Source organism: Myotis davidii, unplaced genomic scaffold, assembly GCF_000327345.1.
Source record: "Myotis davidii unplaced genomic scaffold, ASM32734v1 scaffold116, whole genome shotgun sequence".
NCBI classification, from domain to species: Eukaryota; Metazoa; Chordata; class Mammalia; order Chiroptera; family Vespertilionidae; genus Myotis; species Myotis davidii.
The window spans coordinates 2,316,991-2,342,700 of NW_006290632.1; positions in this window are offsets into that span (position 1 = coordinate 2,316,991).

Here is a 25,710-nt window from a genome sequence, read left to right on the forward strand (position 1 = left end):
TCTCTGAACTCAAAGCTCTTTTCATGCTGCACAGAGGAGTGGGGAATATCAGAAACATAGTTAGGGTCTGGGGCACAACACTTACAGGAAGCTCGGGTTTCCCTGGAGGCCCTTCCAGCATTATTCCACTTCCCTTGTATAGCCAACTACAAAAAGGATGCTACTGTATGGGTCAAGCCATAACAACACTTCAGGACCTATTGCCAGTGCAGGTAAGGTGGCTGGAGGTGACTGAGTGAGGTAAAAGGGAGCCTATGGGGTCGGGGAAAGATCGTGTCTCTAGTCTTTGAGTCTTATATAAAGGATTTGTCTTCCATCCACGGGTTTAAGTGTAAAGGACTGAAAGTAAACATTTCCTTCACCCTCTTCCAGTTGGGAAAGGATATATGTAGGTTTTCTCAGAAAACAAGATAAGCTAGAAACAAGACGTGAAGATCCAAAGATATGTCCAAAATTAATGTGAATATATATGTGAATTTTTTTCTTTTTCATTCAAATCCTACTCCCAATTATTTTTTAAGACCTTGGTTATTGTACAATTGGAAGGAAACATTCTAGGTGGCTGTTCTGAGACCTAGTCAATAAATCCATTTATAATTTCTTGGAGGGATTTGAACTAAACAACAATTCTCTCTTTCTCTTGGCCTCTACACTTTGCTTTCCAAGTGAATTGAACTAAATTCATTATGAGAGATTTTATTGTATTATACTCCCCGCTGCTAAATACCTGACTGATTTCATTGTTTTCTCAGGCCATGTACCTAAAAACCTAATTGACAGAGGGATGTGTGTTCTCTTTGAGTTGCACATTCGTCCCACTTGAGGGGTTTCTGAGTGTTTACTACCATTCCAAAGTCCCTGCTTATTGGCCTGATGTCGCACAATTTTCCAGTAACGATCTTAATCACGCAGACATAAGTTAGCTGAGAGTCTTCCTGAATATTCACCAGGTTAGAGATGCAGGTGGCTTCTTTGACTAGAAAAGCCTGCAGGCAGTCACATGCCATGTTGGAAAAGGAAAGAGATTTCCACTGGGAGAGCTTATCTTTCCTTAAATATTTATGTTTGTTTTCTGTTATAAAATTACCACATCCCTCGCAAGGATTCCACCAAATATGTCTATTGTCTGAGGGGGACTGTTTTTTTCTTTTACTACAGCTTTCAAGATAGTACATACTTGACTCTTTTTAAACTCACTGTGAAAAGTCAGGGGGCTCTCTTTTGTCACAGGAGAGATATGGGGGTTCATCAATTTCTTTAATGTTTCTCGTTTTCATAACTGCATGAAAACACTACTGTACACATTCTCAACACTCTTCTAGGAAGCACAGCTATGACAATAAAAAAATACTTAATATATTTTTTAAAAATATATTTTTACTAGAGGCCTGGTGTATGAAATTCATGCATGGGGAGGGGAGGGGGGGAGCAGGGGCATCCCTCAGCCCAGCCTGCACCCTCTCAATTTGGGACCCCTTGAGGGATGTCCAACTGGGGCAGCTTCGTCCAGAAGGACATCCAAAATGACGTTTGGCTGTCCAGTCTAATTAGCATATTATGCTTTTATTATTATAGATTGATTTCAAAGAGAAAAGAGAGAGAGAGAGAGAGAGTGAGAGAGAGAGAGAGAAAGAGAGAGAGAGAGAGAGACCAATGATGAGAGAGAATCATTGAATGGCTACCTCTTGCACACCCCACAGTGGGAATTGAGCCTACAGTCCAGCATATGCCCTGACCAGGAATCAAACCATGACCTTCTGGTTCATAGGTTGATGCTCAGCTACTGAGTCACCAGCCAGGCAAGAATTTAATATTAAATATACCTCATACTTATTGTTTATAACCCTTTTCCTTCTGTAACTTGGAGCAAACTCTTAAGATTTCTGAGTCAGATGAATTTATCTGACGTGACCGTCACAATTTATTTTGCTTCACTTTTGCTATAAGAAAAATGGAGAGAGACATATCTGCTGCTACCCCACGATGAAGAAAGAATGGATAGCTTGGCTTCCCTGAGGAAAGTGGCATTCCACAGAGCACAGGGTAAGTGCTGGTGGAGATGGAATAAAAGGTCCTCCTTCCCAAGTAACTTACAATCCAGGAGCCCAAGATGGACCAAAGTCTGTACAAAAGCTCAGAGACAAGTCCATTTACTTACACTCCAGGATAAGACCTCCATCTTCCTTGCTTAATATCCCAAAGTGCTTAGCACAGTTTTATGTCCAATAAATGTGGTTGACTAACTACATGAAAGATGAACAGTCAGCTTGATTAGTGTCTTATCTTTGGCTGACGTATTTGGTCCTTCAAAAACTGAAATGGAACGTTTGATAACTTTTGCTTTGAATTATAAAATGCCCAAAGATCCAAATGAAAAGCATCTTAACTAAATTTTTTTTATTATATCTCAATTTTATCCCATTAGAGAAATCATCCAAAATTATTTTGAGGTCTCTTCTCTAACAATTTTGGAGACACCTCCTTAGCAGGGTAGGTTTCTTAATGACCGGGGAGCTCCCTGGCCAGGACACTAACTGGATTCTTGTCCATAACCCTGATAGGACATGCAAAGCCCCATTTAGAGTGACCCTCAAAATGGGAAGGTCTCACCACTGAAAGCCTAAGACTGAAGTAACACATTGCCCAATTTTCCAGGAAGTCTGCAGCACCACTCTAGCATTACCCCTCATGCTTTTCTTTGCTTCTAAAGATTTTTAAAAGTCTTCCCTATTTCTACAGACCTTTGAACTGGATGAAATCCTGCCTTCTCTGAATACTGTCATCAGGTAAGGTCACAAACGTCACAAGTATTTAATTAATAGCTGATCAAATTTCTCATGGCTTTGCCCAAATCTAGTGATAGTTCTGGGATGTATGCCCATAACAAATCTCAGGTTTTCTCAAGGTACCCTGATGGGGGGCAGCCACAAGGAGTGATGGTAGTGATAGCAGAAGGAGCAGTAGCAGTAGTAATCACAGGAGCTATTAACAGATACAGAAATCAGGGCACAAAATGGCCATGTCATGAGCAGCCATAATTCCAAACTTCACAGACAACAACTGGCTGATGCTGATGTTGATATTCCAATCAGTCCATGGTCCATGTCAGTGAATGCGTCCTTTGTGAAATGTGTCTTTTTAAAATTGACATTCACACTCACCTTTCATACCATGCCTTTCGACTTCCAGCTGACAGTGGGCATTTCAAGGTATTGCATGGAGCTACAGCAAACCCACCAATGGTTTCCTTTTGGCCCCATTACCTTCTTTGAATGGTTTACTGCAGTGGTTCTCAACCCTCCTAATGCCGTGACCCTTTAATACAGTTCCTCATGTTGTGGTGACCCCCAACCATAAAATTATTTTCGTGGCTACTTCATAACTGTAATTTTGCTACTGTTATGAATTGTAATGTAAATATCTGATATGCAGGATGTATTTTCATTGTTATAAATTGAACATAATTAAAGCATAGTGATTAATCACAAAAACAATATGTAATTATATATGTGTTTCCCGATGGTCTTAGGCGACCCCTGTGAAAGGGTCGTTCGACCCCCAAAGGGGCCACAACCCACAGGTTGAGAACCGCTGGTTTACTGTATAATAACTTGTTTGTTTGTTTGTTTAAGAAGAAGAAAATGAAAAACAAAATGCAAGTGCCAGTGATGCAAAGCACATATTTTATAAATTTAGTCTAATTTAGTTCAAGATAGAAATTATTAGTGATGCCAAAAATAAAAATAAAAAAAACTCATAACATTCAGCTAAGAGTCTCCTGAGCACTTGAGAAAAAAAAACAAAAAAAAAAACTGTTTCTAATTCCCAGCATTCTAGACAGACTACCAACCTTGTCCAAGGCTGCTGGTTTGGGCCTAGTAGGCCACAATCAATTAAGCTCAGAGCAATCAATTCTCTATCTCACCCATCCACAGAATCCTAAGGCTTCCTCCTCTGGAAGGAGCCCAATCCAAGAAATCAGAGAAAACATCCAAACAAGCTCCAAAATTTCTTTTGAGCCAAAATTGTATGGGTTTTCCCCCTTCAAAATCCAAATTAACTGGGGGACTTTCCATGCCTTCCTTCTGCAAACACAGGCTTTTTGAACTCTTTGGAAGCAGAGCACCTGATAAATAAACCATAACATAATAAATTAAATTTGTATCACTGCATCTATCTCCTAGTGGGAAAGAAGCTCCTGGTCTTATTCTTTAAAGGTTTATACTTCAAGGCAAAAATTCAGCATAATTTAGAAAGTTCCTTTTCTATTGAGTCAATTTGCTGTTTTGAAATATTGTACAAATAACTCAAATACACTGTGTTGGTGGGTGAATAATCTATCTTTTGATGAAAAGCGTAAGTTCTTTTTAGAAGGAATCATTTATTTCTTAACATCCCCAAGGCAAAAACCTCCCAAGATAAAGCTAGGACTCTTCCCCTCTCTGACTTATTTGACACTATATTTATAAAATAAATTCTCTAAATCAAATGATTGTCAACATATGATTTTGGAGGTTTGTGCTCTTCACCTCCTAAAGAAAGCTTTTTGGAAATGTTTATTCATTCATTCAATCAATCATTCACTGGACAGCCACTAGCAGAGCACTGTGCTGGTGGTAGCACTAAAGGATGGGGATGAATAAAAAGATGAATAAGAAAGAAGCCCTGTGCATTGGGAGTTCAGAAGCTTCTAATACGTGAACCAAGAACTAAATACAAGGAGCAACTAAGAGTCAGTAAGGTTCCCAAATATGGTTGCACACCAAGATATTTGAGAAACCAATTAAAAATAAAGATCCCTACCTGCTGGGCTTGGATCTACTGAATCAGAAGGGCCTACAAGAACCTGAGAACTTGTATTTTTATAAATACAAGATGGGAGGCTTAAATAATATTCTAGTGGCTAAGAAATCCCACACAGCCCCTACCACAGCCACCAGAAGCATTTTGCTTTGTGCTCACAGTCAAGATCAGGGTCACTGAGATCTTCATTTTGCAAAGGCAGGAAGCTAGACCATAATGAATGGTCTGAGTTACCCAAAAAAGACTATCCAGGAAGAGAAGCATCTTTGACAAGGGAGTCAAAGGTTTCTAGCTGTCACTATGTTGTTAGGAAGTCAAATACCTATTTTGGCAATATGCAAGACTATCCCCGTGGAACCTCAGCTCACCAGAGCTAGGTGAACCTTAGATCAGAGCTCACAAACTGAAATGGTTACAGGGCCCAGGCAGTAACACATGTGATTGAAGCATGCTGGGGGAACAGCGGCTAAAGGAGTGGCCTGGTACTCCATTCTAGCTGATCCTGGCCGAGAAAGAATGTGGGCCCGCTGTGCCAAATTTTAAAGAGAAGACAGAAACCTCAATATGAAAACTATTCATGCAAATAAAAGACTCTGCAGACAGAGTCAACCTAATTCCTGGTCTAGCCCATAGTCTTCATTGGCATATGAGAAAATAATCTCATCCTACTCTTCATCTCTTTTCAGTTTGGCCTGCCACAGAGAGGAGGGAGAGTTGCTATTAAATTAAGTTTTTCTTTTTTTCTCAGGTGTGAATTTTTCAATTGTATTGATTGGTCCAGATGTTCAAAGGCAAATCTGCTAAAAGCCCCATGCAGTAGGTACTAGGCCAGTGATGGTGAACCTATGACACGCGTGTCAGAGGTGACACGCGAACTCATTTTTTTGGTTGATTTTTCTTTGTTAAATGGCATTTAAATATATAAAATAAATATCAAGAATATAAGTCTTTGTTTTACTATGGTTGCAAATATCAAAAAATTTCTATTTGTGACACGGCACCAGAGTTAAGTTAGGGTTTTTCAAAATGCCGACACGCTGAGCTCAAAAGGTTCGCCATCACTGTATATGCTATGCTGCCCAGAACCCCATTACCCAGTTGGCAGGTCTCAGCTCTCAGCCATCTCCTGCGGTTGCCTTCAACTGCCTCACTCAAGGGTATCTCTCTTCCCCTGGACATCAAGCATCCAGTGACTGAAGGATACTCATACTTTACAAGACCAACATTTTCACCCAACTCAGGACAACTCTGCAGGGCCATCCCAGCTTCAGAGCTCGCCATGGCTTCAGCTAAAGCCTTGTTGTGGCTGCATCCCAGGCCAGTTTCTCCCCATACTCAGTCCTGCTTCTCCTATAGGTGTGGATCCCAGAGTGCTCCCCAGCACACTTTCTGCACAGATTCTCTGTCTTGTAGTATGTTTGCAAGGAACCAGACCTGCACCAGTAGAGCCTGGAAAGGTTGAGGATGTTTGTGCCGATGAGGGCCAGTGGATTACTGCTTCAGTCTCCTGGTCTTTGGACAAGTCTTTATGGCAAGGAGCTCCCATTACACACCCTGACTTGGACTTTGCTCTTCCCTGTCTCCCTCTCCCTATTCCTTCACTCCTCTTCCTTGGATCATGTTCCAAATCAACTACACAAGTCCTCCTCCATGGGCTCAGCTGCAAGTGGGACCCAGACAAAGACAGCTGCATCCTCAATTTTTAAAAACTCAACAACACAAAAAAGTCTAAGAAGAAGGAAAAAGTCCATTTTGAATCATCCCTCCAGTCATATTTCTATGTATTAATGCCCTCTTATAGGTAACTTTAAACAGACTGGATCAACATGGAGACTGGTAACGCTGCAGGTCCCTTCAAATACTGGTCTTACTGAGTACATTTAAAATTATTTCCATAGCTTGGCCCTGTGGACCGAGGAGTCAAGGGACAAGAGCACATACCTGGGTTGCAGATTCAATCCCCGATCCTGGTCAGAGTGTGTTCTAAATGTTTCTCTCACTTTCTCTCTCTCCCCCCGCCACCCTGCCTTCCACTCTCTATGGAAAGAAATGGAAAAAATATCTTCAAATGAGGATTAACAAAAAAATAAATAAAATAAAATCACTTTTACAATTGTTGTTGTGAAGGCAATTCAGGGTGGCAATCTAGGCCTGTGCCCAGTCAAACCTTCATTCTAGTGTGTATGCATACAAGCCTATAATTAAGCCCCAAACCCCTTTCCACTTGTGTCCTAGCTAGCCTTGCAAACCCTGTTTCCCTGAAAGCTTTTCTTAACAGGAGCCATAAACCATACACAGCCCAACAACGGGGTCTGACTGCCAGCACCAGATGCGGTCTTGGTCGTTATCTCACTTCCTCCCTTACAACCATTACAGGGGCTGCAAAAGCCTGGGAAAAGTCCGGAAGCCTAGTCCATATTTGGGAGACAAAGAAACTAGGGGATAAAAGGGAAAGCCCTGCCGCATTCAGTGCTCAGCTTTGGGTAAAGATTCCCCTGAGCCAGCACCAGTGCTTCCTGTAATAAAAAGTGCATTTTCTGAATCTTCTGAGTGCCTAGTTGTCTGTCTTCCTGCCGCTTGGAATTTGCGGTAACATTGTATTCACCCATCTATTCATTTAACAAATGTTTGTTTCAGGCCTTCTATGTGCCAAGCACAATGCTAAATACTGTAGATGGAACAAGGACATGGCCCTTGCCTTTAGGATGTTTATGTTCATTTTTTATTCAATTTTTCAGGAGCATATTGATTGAACAAATTAAGGCACACCTGTTTTCTAAAACCACATTAGGACTCTTTGAAATCTAATGCCATAGGCTTTAATTGCTAGAGTTTTAATCCAGGTGGCATGTACAATAATGGATTCCTGGGTTCATATTTTGACTCTGCCACTAAGCAGAAGTGTGAACTTGAGCCTCATTTTTCTTGTTTGCAAAAAGGGGGTTAATAATAATAACTTTCATAAATAGTTGCAAAGATAAAATGAGATCATCAATATGAAGAACTTGGCATAGTGCATGACAGAGTAAGTACTCAATACATTTTCACTATAATAGCAACTAGAGGCCTGGTGCATGAAATTTGTGCATGGTGGTGGTGGTGGGGGGGGGTCCCCTCAGCCCAGCCTGCACGGTCTCCAATCCAAGACCCCGTGGGATCGGGCCTAAACCAGCAGTTGGACATCCCTCTCACAATCCTGGACCGTTGGCTCCTAATCGCTCACCTGCCTGCCTGCCTGATGGCCCCTAACTGCCCTCCCAGCCCGCCAGCCTGATTGCCCCTCACTGTGTCTGTGTGTTGGCCCGATCGCCCCTAACTGCCCCCTGCCGACCTGGTCACCCCTTACTCCCTGCCCTGCTGACCTGGTCACCCCCAACTGCCCACCTCTGCTGGCCTGGTAATCCCTAACTGCCCCCACATCCGCCGGCCTGATTGCCCCCAACTGCCCCCACTGCTAGCCTGGTCGCCCCTCACAGCCCGCCGCCGGCCTGGTCGCCCCATGCAGCCTGCTGTTCATTCATTTGGTCGTCCCTCACTAAACCCCCTGCCGACCTGGTTGTAGGCAGCCATCTTGTGAGGGCATGAGGGTTAATTTGCATATTACCTCTTTATTATATAGGATTATTGTATTCATCTAACATTAGCCTCAGGTCCACTGTGTGTGTACCATGGATCAAGTCACCATGGGAATTGAGCAAAACAAATTAGAACTCAGAATATAAACTGTCCAACACTGTTTCACTCAGCACAGTTTTATCAGCTTGTAGTCCTGTCACTGTCACTGGGGAACTAAGGGACTAGGGAAGCATCAGGTTCATGTGGCCACTCCCTGGAACCACAGAGAGATTGGGCTCACCTGTGGAGTTGGTACCAGTGCACAGCTGCAGGTGCTGATTTTGCCACACCTGGAATTTTCTCCAGGCTCCTGCTTCCTGCACACAGTATTTACCAGTCCTGTGTAAATACCAGATTTGCTCAGCTGCCTGAGCAAATATCCTGCTGGCATGGAGATTCATTTGCATTTCAACTCCTCAGGAAGTATTAGGTCAGGCCTTCACTCCCTAAGACAGGCTGTGCCCTCAATCTGAGGGGCATGTTCACAAGGAACTGCTGTCTTCTATCTTCTGTAGTCCTCCCAGCATTCAGTATAGCCTTAATCCTCCCAGATGCTATTTGTCCACTGACTGACTGAGTGCTTGTGGATCTCCTTGAATCTTATCCTGGCAGAGAAGGAATCTAAGAAGTGTGGAGAAAACCTGACTCTCCAAAGACTTCCTGCTCATTCTTCGTAAAGTGCTTTGGAAAGAGAGAGAGCATACACAGATAAAATCAAATCAGCCTCATGACGCAATTGTGTGTCTCTAGGAGGGAGTGGAGCAAGGGTGAAAGCAAGAGCAGGATATCTGCCATTCCATACAAAAAAAGTTTTGTTTGAATTGTTCATGTGTACGACAACAAAAAAATATTGTATTAGAATTAAATTAGAAACACTAGAAACATCAGGTCATTATACCTCCGTGAAACTGGAAATTGCTTGCTCTGCTCTAATTTGTCTCTTTCTTCTAACTGGGATGCAAATGTGATGGTTTCCAGTTACCGAGGCCTAAAGGAATCTGAGTCTATCCCTGACACAACAGTTGGCCCTCTCAACCTAACGTCCTCTGCCCTTTGAGAAGCCTGTTTCCTATGACTACCTCCAAGCCTGAGTTAGAAGCATTGCCTACACAGATTCTATACCTTTTTTCAAGCATATAAAGCAGCACCAGAAGCCTGCTACTGTGTAAAGGCTGCTGGAGAGGATTTCAGACCTTCCTGCCAAGTGAGACAACCATGCCTTATGCTTGCTCTTTGCAGAAGACTTTACAATGCTTGATCTTAGTTGATTTTTATTTAATATTGTGAGATAGATGTGTCATATAGAACTACTATTACCATCATTCTTCTACTTCACAGATGAGGAACCTAAGGTGCTAAGAAAGCAAATTACATACTCAAGGTCATCTGCTGAAGCTTGATTTGGGGTCTCCAGGTTCCTAGTCAGACTCTCTCCTCTATACCACAGGATGCCATCTGCTTCTATCTGTACCTGTGAGGGAAGATTTTAAATGGCTGACACTCCCTGGAGACAGAGTAAGTAATGAGCTTGCCATGTCTTTTTGAATCGTTTCTTAAATTTATTTCATTCATAACACTTTGTATAAATATTACAGAAATTGTTTCAGCAGCTTCCTCTTCAACTTTGGACTCTAGCAAAATTTGCACTGTCAGTCCCAATTCTGTCTGGGAAGAGATTCAAGTTGACATAAGTGAATCTTGATGCAGCCCAGTTCCCTCCCACATGTAGCCTGCTGTGGAGACATTTGCTAGTGACCCAAGGTCAAACTGGTTGGACATGATGAGCTCATGGTGTGTGCCATGCCTGGGTCAGTCCTTTGTACCTCCACAGTGTTTGCTTTTCATTAGGAGCCTCAAAAATGAATGCAGTAATTCAATGAATGCAGTCACCATTCACTAGTGCTGATATATTCCTGGTGCTTTGTGTAAAATGTCTCACTGAAACTTCACAGAAGCCCTGCAAAGCAGGGATTATTCTCAATTTAGGCAAAGTATTCAAGGTTCTACAGCTGCAAATAGCATGACTGGGATTCAGAGCCAAACCGATCTCTCTCCAAAGCCTGTGGACTTCCTACTGGTCCACTAAGCCTCCTAGATGAAGGACATAATAGGAAAATGAATAGAGATCAATAATAATCTTCTTAAAGCATTGTACAGTGACCTTTCCGAATGAAACTGTTTTCTCAGAAATAGGAAGGAAGGACAGAGATAGAGGCAGAGACAGACAGCCAGTCTAGCTATTGATTGGAACAGTCTATAGATGGCTTAAATATCTGAAGACATGTCCTATGTTTTAATAGCTACTGGTCAGTGCCCAGGTCTGAGCATCGACAGGCCCTGGGAACAGCAGCCAAGAAGTGAGAGGAAAACTGGATCGAGGTGACCCAGCACCATGCCAGAGAGGAGATCCTGACCCTTCCGTGCCAGCATGGCCAGCCTACTTAACAGATGGCTCTCAGGTTTTCATTTTCATATAATGATTAAGCACTTTAAAGATTAGCATTTGGAGCTGAAGGTAAAATGCTAGATTTTTTGCTTAAAACAAAAATAAACATGCTTTTTCCTCTTCCTCCTAAAGTTTGTCCCAAGCTGCAAGTGCAAAGACGCTTGGCCCCTGAGGCTCAGGTGGCTCCTTCCACCTACTGTTTGCAGTTAGGAAGTGGCAGCCCCACATGAAAGCAGCCCTCAGCTCATCTGCCTTCTTGGCTACCAGAGTGCATTTCCAGCTTCACCTCACAGCCACCTGTGAGCTCAGCCCTGCTGCCCGGAACTGCCTCTAAGCCCACATTTGCAAGGCAGCGTGTGTGTACGTGCGTCCTTCCTCGTGCTGAGATTAAAACTCAGAGCAACTACTATTTTCAGCCTGAGCAGCTGCCAGATCTTCACAGCCGGGTTGGTGGAGGTGGCTCTTTCTGGCCATGCTGCCTGGTGTGAAGCATGAAGAAAGCATCTGAGGAGGTCAAAGCTTTTGGAAAATAGGCGTTTCAGATACTGCACATCAGTGATGCCCCTACACAAATAGACGTTTTCCTTATTGTCAAAGCCCATTAGAAGGAGCCACTAGCAGGTTGTGTCTCACACAGGTTTGCTGAAGTACCAATGTGATGGAGGGCAGCAATTAGGGTGTCCCCATCCTGTATATTTATATACAGGATGCTAAGGGGAGAAATCAGCATGCAGAATATGGTGGGCTCTAGCTCAGGGTCCCAGCCCAGGCAACAACTGTGACTCCTAGAGCAGGACTCAAGATGGGGGACAACTTTGACTTTAAAGATATGACTCAAGTCACTAAAGGACCAGGCCTGATTTTCCCTTTTGCCCTAAGATGGCCATAAGGGAAGAGTGAAGGTCATTGAATTCAGAGATTCCTCAGAAACAAGTGTGGACTCAACTATAAGGTCCAAGTCAAGGGAGTCCCCTGCCTGACCCAATCAATAGGGTCGGCTGCCACAAATGCTTTGCCTGGGTCGTGCTGACCCAGTCCACACCTGGGGTGGGACAGAAGGTTGTGTGCTTCCCATAAAAGGGTGTGAAGTACAGCACGTTAGTGAGTGGATGGTCTAAGACTTAGACTCTAAGTCAAACCGTGATGTACCTGGATCAGCAACCTAAGTTCCACCCCAAAACCAAAGCTGTGTTCATGCTACTCCCAATGGTGTTCTCCTCCCAGCAGAAACCCGGGAGTCAGTCTGACAAAACAGAAACCCAGTCTGGGCCAAGGCCACCTCGCTGCCTGTAAAAGGGAAGGGAAGCAGCGGGGGTGGACGTGAGGCAGGAGAGGGGAAGGAGGGTTCATTTTGAGCTCCATGAAGAAGAAAGCTGGCCTCTTTGTGCATAGGCCGTGTCCTCCACGCTGCTCTCAGCACATTCTATTGCCCCAGCCCAGCTCTGGGATTGCCCAGTGTTCTTTCTTTGGCTACAAGTCTTGGTCTTGCTCAACTTAGGGATGTCAAGAGAGGTTCAGTAACTCACACAAGGCAACCTGACAGAGCTGGCTCAGAGCCCGGGTCTCCTGACTTCTAGCCCAGTGGTCTTTCCCACCAGGACATAGATGACACTGTTAACAAAAACATCCCAGGACCTCTGCAGTTTCCTTCAGTAATATTTATAATCATTTCTTGAGCTGACTGAGATCCAACTCCAAGGACACACGGTGAAGGACAACCATCTGACTCCTCTCCCCTTTATGAGTAAATTATAGAGGAAAGAACACCTTCCCACTTGGCAGAGCCAGCTGAAGCAAGAGGTCTGAAGTGACTGGGCCAAAGGTCACAAAATCCATTGAAGCTGGAGATGAAAGGTGGCAGACAGCTACTACACCCCCAGATCACAGCGAGCCTCACCTCTCACCCTGCAGGCAGCTCTGCAAGCCCCATCTTCCCTGATCCTCTGAGCACCCAGCCAGATAGCCTTTCCCTCCCCCTGTTTAAAATGTACCATCCTGACCCTGCAGGGGGACCAGCTGGCTGATGCATTTAGTAGACTCTAAGGGGAGCCAGACTTTTATCTTCTTGTAACATTCGGGTCAAAGTTTTAATCCGAATAAATGTTGCCAGCACTAAGAAATTTCAGGGTAAGTAGGAGAGGAAGACTCAGCCCTGGCATCTGGGAGGCTGGGCTTGGCTCCACCGGGGCCGGAACTGATGCTGGGGACTCGTGTCCACAGGCCCGGATCACCTCCGGACATTTCTGACCAGCAGTGAACTCCTTTGCACCTAAGCGTGGCTTCTTGAAGTGCGGAGCGAACCCTGCTGCCTGACACGTCCGCCCTGGCTGTTTGGCTGCTTTGCATGCCTATGGGGCAAGTAGGCTATTTTTGAGCAGATTTCATAATTCCCTTTTGTAGCTGCTGCGGCTGCTGATTGCACATGTGTTTCCAGCTCCGTTCCTGTGGTGAGAATGTTTAACAGAGATGGCGCCTTGTTAGAGAATGTAGAGAAAGCAAGATTGAGAGATTAGGAGCACAATTTCCATGTCTAGACATAGTTTGCACAGCTAGCATCTGCTCCCGTCGGGGTCCCCGGAATTTAGCATCTTGTGCTGTCACTCGCTGAACCAGCCATCCTATCCCCAGCACCTCACTATGAAATCTCCGAGGCAATGTCAGGGAGCGAGGAGGGCTCCCTGGCTTCCTTCCCGAGAATAAATCCAGGTGCACTTTGCAGTGTTGTGGGAGGAAAGCAATCAAGGTATTAGGAAAGTCTGTAAGAGTCTGCATACATTTTTCTTTGTGGTCTTTCATCTCAAGCCCAATTCTAGACTCTGTGACAAGCTGTCTGGCACTGTCTCGGCTGGGAGGGCTTTCTTCATTACTACGGTGGTTACTCATTTATTTATCCCACTCTGCTTTCTCCCCCTTTGCTCACCTTCTCCGTCCTGTCAGCCTGGTGACAAGCCTGCTCGCTTATTTTGTTTTTAATCATCCCTCGGCTCCTCTTCCACCTTCGCCCAGTGTGCTCAGTCAGAAAGCACAGTTGCCCTGTTACACTCAGCTTTCCCTCGGAGCCCCACCATGTTTGAACAACTAACCGGCCCATCGATTCTCTTTTTGAAACATTGATTCCATTTCTTACGTGTCCCTTCCACCCTGTTCTTCTCTCCTGGCTCCTATCACGTCCTGTGTCATGATTGCCCGTCATAAGCTACCTCGGGGCAGGATATGTGTCAGCTTACGTTTATCACCACCCTCACGGCTTTCTGGGATGGTGTTTTCAAGAAAAATAACACCAGCCAAGAGTTGAGACCACACAGCAAGCACAGAACTAAGGCTCTACATGCACTTTTTTGTTCTCACTTATTCCTCATAACATCCTTGGAGGAAATGGCTGTTCTTTTCCCAACTTTCCACCTAAAGAACCTGCAGCCTCATTTGCCCAAGAAAACACAGCTGACTAGTGGCAAAAACAAGCTTCAGATTTAAGTCTGCTTGACTCTGGAGGCCAACTGCTTAAAAGTTCTTGAAAGAATTTAGAGAAGAACAAATGCATTTTCAAGATCCCCAGCTTTCTGGTCATTTTGTTTCTCGTATTTGTTCCTGGTTCTTTTCTGGCTTTCTAGGGAAGTAAAAACCAAGAGAGTTCTACAGTCTCAACTCAGAAACCAACCCCATTTCCCCAGCAGCAGCTGGGACTTAATGTATGTTTCCTCATGCAGCCGGCAGCACACAGACTGTGGCCTCTGCTGACTCATTCCCCCTGAGGTCCTGCACCCGCCTCCCTGCCCTCCTCACGGGTCCCCCCAGCTGGCCACACAGCCAGGGCAGGCCCGGCTCCAGGCTCAGGGGAGCATGCACAACACAATCACTGCTGAATCTGGGTAAACTGAGGCAAGACCATGATTTCCCCCAAAAAATCAGAAGGGAGGTCAAGGAAACCAACAAAAATAAAAACAAAGTTCCTGAAAGAGCCCGTGCTCCTCCCATTTACAAAATAATGAGCCCATTTTCTGAAAAAGTGACTGCAGAAATCTAAGTTTCTCTGAAATTCTTCCATAAATCTGACTTCTGTGAGCTAAAAAAAAAAAAAGCCACAAGCAAGCAGCTTCTTACAGTTGAGCCACCAGTCTGCTAGGATAAGAGCTTAAATTCTAATCTTAACCCCACACCCATCTCCTGCCAGAGTTTTCATGCTCCGACAGGGGAATGCCTCCCAGTCCTTCTTTGGAGGCCACCACCAGCATGAGGGCAGGGGCAGGGGGGTGGTGATGTGAAAAGGATCAAGGACGCCTCAGGGACACCCTCTGCTGTCATCGTTCTGCCCCCACCCCAGCCCAAACGATGGCCTGTGTGTGAAATGTGCCTTGCTGGCCCTGACTGTGCCTTGCGCCTGGTTCCTCAGGGTCAGTTCTATTTAGCAGAAGTGTCCCCAGCTCCTCATGGTGCCTCATGCCAGTATTGGTCACTTCAGGGAACAGAGAGGCAAGATATTGGAAAAAGCTATAAAGATTAAGAAGTTAGTACTCACAGTGTTTCTACTCCTTGCTATATAGAGAATCCTGAATTCCTATAGTTTTCCCCTTCCTCCTCCCTCTTAAAAAGGAAGGATTCTTACTTTCTACAAAAGAAGCTAAGTGATGTATGTATTAAAAGGAGGAGGGGAAGGAAAGAAGAGAAAGGAGAGAGCTGAGGGGAGGGGGAAAGTGAGATGGTCCAGAGTAGCTTCCAGAGGCTGGAGGACCGGAGAGAGATGGAGACAAGTAAGTCTCATCCACGGGACTTATGAACTGGATCCTGTTTAGTACTCTTAGAGAGATCCGGTAAATAACTAAGTCTTTAAATAACACATTTTAGTGGCACTTCTATAGAACTCTGTTGCTTTTGATGTGGTTCCATGCAAAAACAAAGTCACATGCCTCTACTTTCAAAAAATATGGAAGGAAGTGTTTTGAACTCCTTGATATCTTTTTTAAAAATATATTTTATTGATTTTTTTTACAGAGAGGAAAGGAAAAGGATAGAGAGAGAGAAGCATCGATGAGAGAGAAACATCCATCAGCTGCCTCCTGCACACTTCCTACTGGGGATGTGCCTGCAACCAAGGTACGTGCCCTTGACTGGAATTAAACCTGGGACCTTTCAGTCCGCAGGCCGATGCTCTATCCACTGAGTCAAACCAGTATAAACTCCTTGATACCTTTAATACAGAAAGATAATATTCAGTCTGCGGTCATGGTTGCCCGCTTGAGTCTGATTCCTTGCTTCTTCCCTTTCCTCCTCCCTAATTAGATTAAGAGTGGAGAAGAATGTGGCTCCTTGAGGACAAGAAGATTTCTGATCCACAGTGGTGAGCCCAAAATAGAATGCAAGTTTATTGAATTTAATTTAATTAAGAATTCAAGTGCTAAGTATTTCTTATTGTGAGGTGCTCACAAGATTATGTCAGCCCTAACCGGTTTGGCTCAGTGGATAGAGTGTCAGCCCTTAGACTGAAGGGTCCTAGGTTCAATTCTGGTCAAGGGCATGTACCTTGGTTGTGGGCTTTATTCCAAGTAGAGGTTGTGCAGGAGGCAACTGATTGATGTTTCTCTCTCATCGATGTTTTTAACTCTCCATTCCTCTCCCTTCCTCTCTGTAAAAATTAATAAAATATATATTTTTTAAAAGATTATTTCTTCTAGCCCTAGCCCGTGTGGCTCAGTGGATAGAGCATTGGCCTGTGGCCAGATTCAATTCCAGACAAGGGCACATAGCTTGGTTGCAGGCTCCTCCCCAGCCTGGGACCTGGTCAGGGCTCAGGCAGGAGGCAACCAATCAATGTTTCTCTCACATCAATATTTCTGTCTTTCCCTCTCTTTTCCACTCTCTCTAAAAATCAATGGAAAAATATCCCAGAGTGAGAATTAGCAAAACAAAAAAAAAGATTACATCATGTAATAAAAGAACAATATCAAATGAGTTATATCATATAATCTCAAAAAGGAAAATATGTATGTACCCACATCCTTCTATACTAATAAAAGGGTAATATGCTAATTAGACCAGACGTCTTCTGGATGTCCTTCCAGACAAAGCCACAGCAGCTGCGGAGGCTCGGGCAGCTATGGATGGCGGCTGTTGCTGTGAGGGCCGGGCCGAGGCTCAGGAAAGCTGTGGTAGCTGCAAGGGCAGAGGCTCAGGCAGCTGCATCGGCCAGCAATGGCAGCAGCAGCAGCAGTGTGATGGGGGATCGCCTTCCCCTGATCAGCCAGTCACGTCCCACAGAGGGAGGCCAGACTGAGGCTTAGCTGTTAGTAGGACATCCCTTGAGGACACCCAGGCTGTGAGAAAGGGCAGGCCGTGCTAGGGACCCCCCCTCCAAGTGCATGAATTTTCATGCACTGAGCCTCTAGTCTACACTAATAAAAGAGAAACATGCAAATTGGTGTCACTCCGCGCAAATTAACTGCCAGCCAAGATGGCGGCCGGCAGCCAGGCAGCTTGAAGCTAACATGAGGCTTGCTTGCTTCAGTGACAGAGGAAACCAACGTTCCCTGCCTGCCTTGCTGGCCTCTGAGCTTGCAGTTTGAAACATTGTAACAAATATAGAAGCTAAACAAAACCCCAGAAACCTGCTTTCAGCTAGCTGGGATCTCAGAGCTGGAGTTGATACAGAGTTTCGATTATAGAACCGAAACAAACAAGATACCTGCTTTAAGGAGCGGAGGCCTAAGAGCTGGAGCCTCAGAGCTAAAGCTGGCCCAGAATAAAAAAAGAAAAAGAAAAAAAGGAGCGGTTGGGAGCTTCAGTCACCCCCAGCCTGAAAACAGCCCTCAGCCCCTCACCCAGACTGGCCAGGCACCCCAGTGAGGATAATATGCAAATAGACTGCACGGCAGAAACATGGCGGGTGCTGGCCGCAGCGGGATGATGGAGCAGGTGAGCAGGGGGCACCAGACCAAGGTGGGGCTCCGGTCACTGTCATTGGGGAGAGCCTCCGGTGGTTACTGAAAATTCTTTGCTCCCATGTGCTGTGGTCCTGCCTGGTGCTCACACCTACTGCCAGCGCCAGCCCTGCTGGCACCCACTGCCAGGGCTGGAGCTGCCACTCGCACCTGCTGTGGCGTCCGGTGCCAGTCCCGATTGCTTGGCACTGTCAGCAGGTGCAAGCAGTGGCTGCTGGACCTGAAAGCCCCTGAGGGCTTTTCCACCTCCTCATGCTTCTGAAGGGTGATCAGGGCTGGCAGCCACCACTCGCACCTGCTGATGGCACCATACCACTCATACCTGCTGCTGGTGCTGGCACCAATCACTCTGCGTGGTCAGCGGGTGTGAGTGGGCCAGTGCTGTCAGCACATGGCAGGAACAGGGCTGCCAACAGATGGGACCAGGGGCCGTGGTGGGAGTGACTGTGTAGGGGTGCAGTGGATGGGGCCGAGACCCGCCCCTGTGCCCACTGCAGCCTCATGGTCCACAGTTCCTTTCAGTGCACAAATTTTTGTGCACTGGGCCCCTAGTATACATATAAAACGAAATAACCAAAATAATAACAGTGGAGTTTTTAGTGGTTATTTGGTATTTTTGTTCATTTATATATTATCCAAACTTTCTACAATTAGCGTGTAGTTTCTCCTCCCCCTCAGAAAATACTTTTTGTTGTTGTTGTTGTGTCGCAAGAGAAAACAGATGTACCCTTCCTTCAGTTAGGAAAATATTTGTTGTTAATGAACCTGTAAACTTCTCTAAACCTGAAGAAATATTCCTCTTCAGAACAACCATAACATTTTGGGGATACCTTTTGTGACATTTATCACTCTCCACTTTGCAGTGTAGCAACTCATAGGAAAGACAACAGGACTGAAATTGGAATCAAAAGATATAAATTTAGGATTTGCTGTACCATTTAATAGCTCAGGAACATTGAGCAAGTCATTTATCCTTTTAAAACCTCACTTTGCTTGTCATTCAAAGAATGACAAGCAATAAGAATTATAAAAAGGAAAGGAAAAAAATCAGAACCAAGAAAAGGCAGGAAGAATAAATAAGTTCCTTATGAGGACTGATAGTGCTTCTGTGTTTGAATATCAATTTGATTCTGTATTTCCTGCCCTCTGTTTCTGTTGCTATTCAGCCCAACCATCCTTTCTATTGGTTTGCTAATCTTCCTTTTGGATACTGCCTCATTTTCTTAAGAGTGGCTGTCCGTCCTGCTGTTATTATTTTGGTTATTTCATTTTTATATGTATACTAGAGGCCTGGTGCACAAAATTCCTGCACTTGGGGGGTTGTCCCTCAGCCCAGCCTGCACCCTCTCACAGTCCAGGAGCCCTCGGGGGATGTCCGACTAATGGCTTAGGCCCATTCACCGGCAGTCAGACATCCTTAGTGCTGCCGCAGAGGCGGGAGAGGCTCCTGCCATCACCACTGCACTTGCCAGCCGTGAGAGCAGCTTCTGGCTGAGCGGTGCTCCCCCTGTGGGAGCACACTGATCACCAGGGGCAGCTCCTGTGTTGAGCATCTGCCCCTGGGTGGTCAGTGCACTTCATAGCAACGGTCATTCTGCCATTTGGTCAATTTGCATATTAGCCTTTCATTATATACTAGAGGCCCGGTGCATGAAAATTCATGCTCTGGGGGGCAGGGGGTCCCTCAGCATGGTCTGCCTTCTCTCACAGTCCAGGAGCCCTCAAGGGATGTCCTACTGATGCCTAAGCCACAGTCTGGCCTCCCTCTGTGGGAGGCGACTGGCCGATCAGGGGAAGGCACCACCCCCATCACCCCTTTTGCTGCTGCTATCTCTGGCCTCCTTCTGTGGGAGGCGACTGGGTCAATCAGGGGAAGTGTGAACATTCAGAAGGTTCTCTCAGATTTGAATCTCAAGTGAGTGATCCGTCATCATGGAGGCAGTTGAACATCCTACTCACCTTGGCCCAGCAGCATGAGTACCAGTGTCTGTGACCTCACTTTACAGTGCACCTTTGATTCCTATCTGTTTTCCAAACTTGGTCTTTGGGCATTCCATCTACTTAGGGTGCTCCATTCTAATTGTGCAACATACCTTGAACGGCAAGTAAGGTGAAATATGAAAAGAATAAATGACTTATCCAGTGACCCTAAGCAAGTCAGTGATATAACCAGTCTGAAATGTACATCTTTTTAAATATCTTTTCAACAAATTCTTCTTTTGTGCCTAAGACATCTAGAATTGATTTTTATGGTTGAACAAAAAAAATAAGTGAATGAGGTCACTCTCTAGAAACTTTTCTCAGTGGGCATTCTCCATTAGTGTTTACCACCTTTATCTCAGAGAGACATGGGGTTTTCATAAAAATGCCTAAGAACCTCTTCTTCCTCTACTCCCATATGCACCTACAAGTATTAGCAGGCCCTACATGATTACCCACACCAATGGGTACTTTTCATATCTCCTGATGCGTCATTCTCTCTCTCTCTACCAGCAAGAATACAACCTGCCTGTCAAATATTATTCTTTGTGTTTCTGTCCTTTCCATTATCCTAGTCCAAAGCCAAATGTGGAAGTCAACCTGAGCTAGCAGAAGGTCATGGAACTCATCCTTGATGACTACACAAAGGGCATATGGGGAAAACGAGCAAGAAGACTCGATGGATGGGCCCTTCCCCTCAGCCCAGGAGTTCTTTTCCTATATCTGTGGCTTGTTTGATAATGAGATCAAACATGATTTTTAATGCCATCCAAACAACTTCACAATTTTAGAATGACTGGCCAGATCTATGGTACAGAAAACTGAAAGCTACTGTTCAGTGAGGCCTCTCAGTTCCATCTGCAAGAGACATGTGGGTCATTGTTCTACTAATACCTTGCCTCTTTCCAACGGCATCGCTTAAGAATGTTTTTCTCTTTCTATATTGTCCTATTGCTTAGCCAATACCTATTTTCTTAAACTTTTCATTCAAACTATATAGACTGTGAATCTTACAAGTTAGACTGGTAATCCAATAGTATTTTCCAGAAGAGCACTTTTCCTCAGGAGAATTTGGTAGTGACCATGAATAGTACCTTCTACTCATCCCACGTAAGCCATTCTCTGGAGTCCCTAACAGGCATTGGATTCCTGACATAAGTTACATTTCCTCAGATACCAGGAAAAACCAGAATGTGAAAAACAGCAGTCTGGAAGACAAAAGCATCGCCATCCTCTCCCCTCCTGCCCTCAGTTTCCCTGGCAATCAAATGCAAGCAGAACAACTTGCTCAAGTACAAACCCAAAGTAAGAAACAGGGAGTCCTAACAGGGCTGCTACCTGCCACACCACAGGGCTGTTTGCATTGAGAAATGCCAACAGGGAACTTCCACTTTGGCCTGAGGCCAATCTCCAGAACAGAGTCAAACTGTTTCCATCATCTCTGATGCAAAGCATCAGGGTCAGTGCAGAGTGGCTAGAGAAGAAAGGGGAGCAATTCAGCTTGGTAGGATTTGCATTTCACCACCTCCCTCTTATCAAGTAATGTAAAAATATGTTTCAACAGTATCAGGAAAGCAAATATTACACGACATCTGAATTAAAAGCCCAGGGCCATCTCAGCTCATTAGCATTTTCATGGATGGCTGGGCAGGTTTCTTCCCCTTCCCACAGCAAGAGACTCATTGCCATTGCTTGAGCATTGCTTACCTAATCAAGGCAGTTCTGCAGGAAAACAGGGCAACTAATGCAACAATGGAGATGGCAACACAGAGCTAAGGCCACCAGTGGCCTACAGTGAAGCCTGGAAGGTTTGTCCCTTTGCTTTTCCTATTAAGCACTTATTGAAACTGAGATTTACATGTTTGGCTTCAGTCCAGGGACTAGCATTTTGTGAAGGAGCCTAAGCCCAGACTATTTTAAGAATATAATAATGAAAACTTGAGCTACTTTTTGTCTAGCATCTTTCCTAGGAAATGAGAGAACATATACGTGCTTTGTGGCCCAAGGATGCAAACTTACCTACTCAGTCCCCAAAGCTATTGCTTTCACATATTTCTAGGCATCCCTCTCAGTAACAGTTTTCAGTAAGCAAATCTTTAAACAAGTAAGGGTAACAAGCTTGCCTGAATGCATGTCAGCTTTATAAAGGCTGAGTTATGTGAGCTCTCAGGTGTCTGGGAAGTTGAGTATACATGGCCCAATGCTCAACAATCATGTAGCTGTGGGTTTTCTGTCTGAGCCAAGAGATGACCGATGTCTCCGGGCAGCATTTATGTGGTCACTCCGATTTCTGCTCACACAAAAATCACAATGAAAAGACAAAATGACATTTTAAGTGCAGCGTTTGACAGGGTTGGGGAAGATGGAGTGGGAGTGGAGGATGGCAAGGAGGGAGGAATAGAATTATATACCTAAACACAGGGTCGGGAAGCACTTGTCCTTGCAACCACTTTATCACTCGCCCACATGCAGGGCCATAATAACCACTCAGTGAGCTGGAAGAAGAGCCAGAACAAAAGGTAAACCAAAAAGTGAGGTCCAAAGAGCATTTTGGCCTGAAATACTTCACATGTGAATGTTCCTCTTTAAGAGCTTTATCAGGATGCTGTCACAATCCTAAGATCAGTGTGCAGTCGGCACTTGGAGCTGTCTCCGGGGTGAGAGGTGTGTGGTTTGCTTATCCTTCCCTATTGGCCGAGTTTGGGTTTTCTAAAATATTCTCCTACCTTGAAGGCAAATTTCAAACATGGTCAAGTTACACTTCTTTATTATTCTGATCCTCTCTCTGATATACAAAAACAGATAGCATCCTGTTCAAATGGCAAAATGGGGGGATGTGGCTGGAATGATCAACAGGACTATGACCTGGTCAGGGAGGGGGCAATCCTCTCTTTCAGTTCCTCTCTGCTATTCCTTACCCTGTGTCCATGACACCCATCAAGTTACACAGATTCACTGCAGCTTCTCCTAAAGCTGACACTTTAAGACAAAGATTCCAAAATTATTTTGAGAAATATCCAGTAGAATTTATGCATTTTGGATTGAATACTTCCAAAAATAAGCATTAAAACAATATAGGTGGCCCTTACACTTTTATTAACTGATAATTTTCACACCCTCTGGTGGGTATCATCCTGCCCAATTGAAAGATCATGAAGCTGAGACTGGAAGAGGTGGACTTTTTAGCTAAGCACACACAATCAATATATGGCAGAGCTGAGCTTGAATGCAGGCTTTCAGTGCCTTTCTGCTATATTATAATCATCTCTCAAATTTGTAATAGAATACTCAAGTCTAGGGACTATTGCGGTGCAATAATTATCACATTCCCTTACAGGCTCAACAACTACATCCAAGGACACAAAGTCAAAAGCCACCAGGGGCCAAGCCATGTGGAGCCCAGAGACCTGCAGAGCACAAGCTCCATAGAAAGAGGCAGCTGATGCACAATTCCACTCAAAGTTGCCATGAGAACAGGGGTTCTGTGTCACTAGGGATTCCAGTTTTCAAGAGATGCTAGCAATCTGAATGTGTTTACGTGTGTATGAGAGAAAAATCACCTCCTTTGTTTTAACATGGGCAACAAATGCACACATTTTAAACCATAGTACAGACATAACAAATTTGTCTTTAGGCTAAATCTGGTCCCTGGACCACCAATTTGAGAGAATGTCAGGTATAAAGCTATCCTTGCTTGAGCCAATTATTTCCCTAACAGAAAAGCCCACCTCTACATTCAAGATCCTTCAGGTTCACTTCACTGCCTGAGGTGGTCTGAATCCTGAAGTTCTCACAGCTCACTGCTCAGTCCACCTTTTTCGGAGGAGGCTCTTCTAGTGCAAAGAGCTCCAGTCCTGTGTCAGGAGAGCTAGGTTCACTGAACCCCTATAACCTGGCTAAGCTTCAGTTTCCTCAGCTGAGACTTATGATTCAAACATTAAATTGATTTCAAGATGGTGGAGTAGGTAAATGCTGTACTCACTTCCTCCCATGACATCAAATTTACAACTAAACTACCATTGAGAATTGCCTGAAGTCTAGCTGAACAGAAGTCTGATAATGAAGGACACCAGGAAAAGTACATTGACACTGGTAGGAGGGAAGCAGACGCAGAACATGCTGGTCCCACACCCCAGGTGTGGTGACTAAAACTCTGAAGAAGTATCTCGGCTGTGGAGTCCCCCTGAGGAGCATGGAGTCCCAGGCCTACATCAGGCTTCTAGCCCAGGGTTCCAGTGCCAGGAAGAGAAGTCCCCATCACTCTGGCTGTGAAAACCAGCTGAGAGTGTGGTTGTGTGAAATGGAGGGCATCTAGAGTCCCAAGTGTGGCCCTTAAAAGGCCTGTGCATGGATTTATTCGGTAGCAGACTCACTCGCTCTGAGTTTCAGCACTGGGGCAGCAACTCCGAAGGCACCAGAGACAGAAGGGAAAGAACTGAATTGTCTGGCTTCAAGGTGAGGACTAGAAGGGCACCTCGCTCCCAGACAGAATTGCTGAAAGAAGCCACTATTTCATTGTTGAGTCCTCCCCTCACCACACCTGCATGAACAGGTAGGCACCGTATCTGAGTTTCCATTAACATAGCTAACACCATTCCCCCTGCCCTGGTAATTCTCTGAGACTCCACCTCATCTAAGCTACTTCCAGTGGCTTTTCCATTAAAATGGTATGTCTTGGCTCATGCTGTAAACTTTCCTAAAATCTTTCAAAGGTTTACAAACCCCCCAAACAAGCATCATCTGCCTTCAGCATGACCCATACCTCTTGCTAAGCAGGCCCAAGCCCAGCACGAGTGACAGCTGGCCTCAGTTCACTACTTAGCCTCTCCTAGGCACCTCCAAGCCTATAAGAAGTGGCAACCACCTTCAGATCACTTTGTAGCTCATACCAAGTGGCCCCGGGCAGGACACAGGCAGCAACTGACCTTGGCCTGCACCTCCCAAGAAGTCTCAAAACCAACGCTCCCAGTGGCAAGCTTCAGACCACACTAGAGCATCACCTAACCACCTCCACAAATAACACACTCAAAGGGAAGACTTGGCAGACACCAAAACCCCACTACAGTGAAACCTGCTGTATAGGGTCAGCCCCCAAATAATAGTTTCTCCACTGTAGTCACCACCAGTCCTCACAGCCAGTCATCTTGAGGGCCAATCCCTCCAAACAGTAATCAAGGCTCAACTACAACAGGAGGGCACACACAACCCAGGCCAGTGATAAACCCGGAGCATCTGGCTCAGGTGACCAGGTCACTGCACCACTGGACGCCACAAGATACCTATTATAAAGACCACTCTCCCAAGATGTATCAGTACTACCTAATACATAGAAACAAATGCAGGGAAGCAGCCAGGATGCAGAGACAAAAAAAAGTGTCCCAAATGAAAGAACAGAACAAAACTCCAGAAAAATAACTAAACAAAATGGAGACAAGTAATTTACCAGATGCAAAGTTCAAAACACTGCTTATAAGGATGTCCAGTGAACTTAGGGGAAGAGTAGATGAACTTAGTGAGAAGTTCAACAAAGAGATAGGAAACATAAAAATTGAAATAGAAACATAAAAAAAGAACAAGTCAGAATACAGAATTTAATAATTGAAATGAAAAATACATTACAGTGAATCAACAGTAGATTAGATAAAGCAGAGGATCAAATCAGGAATTTGGAAGATAAAGTAGTATAAAACACACAATTAGAAAAGAAAAAAAATAATTTAAAAAAATGAAGATAGTTTAAGGGGCCTCTGGGACATCATCAAGCATACCAACATTTGCATCATAGGTATATCGAAGGAGAAGAGAGAGAAAAAAAAATTTTGAAAATCTATTTGAGAAAATAATAATGGAAAACTTCCCTAACCTGGCAAAGCTAATAGACATATAAGCCCAAGCAGTGCAGAGAATACCAAACAAGGTGAACCCAAAGAGGCT